Source organism: Sorex fumeus, unplaced genomic scaffold (assembly GCF_029834395.1).
Source record: "Sorex fumeus unplaced genomic scaffold, SorFum_2.1 ptg000039l, whole genome shotgun sequence".
In the NCBI taxonomy this organism is placed as follows: Eukaryota; Metazoa; Chordata; class Mammalia; order Eulipotyphla; family Soricidae; genus Sorex; species Sorex fumeus.
The window spans coordinates 1,332,968-1,334,002 of NW_026606096.1; the positions used below are offsets into that span (position 1 = coordinate 1,332,968).

Below are 1,035 nucleotides of genomic sequence, written 5' to 3' on the forward strand. Positions count from 1 at the left end.
CCTCGAGCAGGCCCCAGTAACGTCTCCTTCATCCTAGCCCTGAGATTATATTCAAGGCTCTTTAGGAGAATGAGACCCATCATTGTTACTGGTATTTGGCATATTGGGTACGCCAAGGGGAGTTTGCCAGACTCTGCCCTGTGGGCAGGCTACATTGGGTAACCTGCCAGTTTGTCCAAAGTAGGAATGAGATAATAAGATGTCATAATAAGATGTCGCACGGTTCCGGGAGCTGGTTTTTATAGTCTCTGAGTCTTGGCCGCTGATGGGATTACACGGCGCCAGGGGGCCAGTTGGTGGGTGTGACCCCCGCCTACTGGAATTTGGAGGATCTGGGTGGAGGATGCTCGGCCCAAATCCGAGTAGGCTTGGAGATCTCGGCCCCGGAACCTGCGTGACTTTGCTTCGCTTCTCGGCCTTTTGGCTAAGATCAAGTGTAGTATCTGACTCCGTATATTTTCCATTTTACTTTTAATTATGGGTTGAATTAATGGATGAATTGTGACTTTAGGAATGACTTTGCTTTGTGTTTATGGCAATCTAACATGTAATGTGTAGTGTCTCATCCTTGTCAGAGGAGAAAAGTCATTATATTGTTGGGGGGCAGTGTGGGGCCACACCGAGTGATGCTCAGGGGTTTCTCCTGGCACGGGCTCAGGTATTATTCCTGGCGGAAATATGGGATGACCTGGGACCACATGAGATGCCAGGAAATGAACCTGGTTGGCAACATGCAAGGCAAGTCCCAGTCTGCTGTACTATCTCTCCAGCCCAGAAAGTCATTATTTCTTGAATTTTATCAACCATTTTTCCAAATTATAGATTATGTATGTACATTATATAGTGTGTTTAATAAGTAAAGGCCAGAGCAATAGTACAGTGGGTAGGGCATTGCCTTGCACGAAGCCGATCCAGGTTGGATTCTGCCATCCCATATGGTCTCCCCAGCACACCAGGAGAAATTCCTGAGTGCAGAGCCAGCATTAACCCCTAAGCATCGCCAGGTTTGATCGCAGAAGCAAAAAACCAGAATGG

At 47.5% G+C, this 1,035-nt stretch overlaps 1 pseudogene; it reads left to right on the plus strand.

Moving 5' to 3' along the window:
- Positions 1-404: 404 nt before the first annotated feature.
- LOC130028472 (uncharacterized) lies at positions 405-492 on the plus strand (annotated as a pseudogene).
- The last annotated feature ends 543 nt before the right edge of the window (positions 493-1,035 follow it).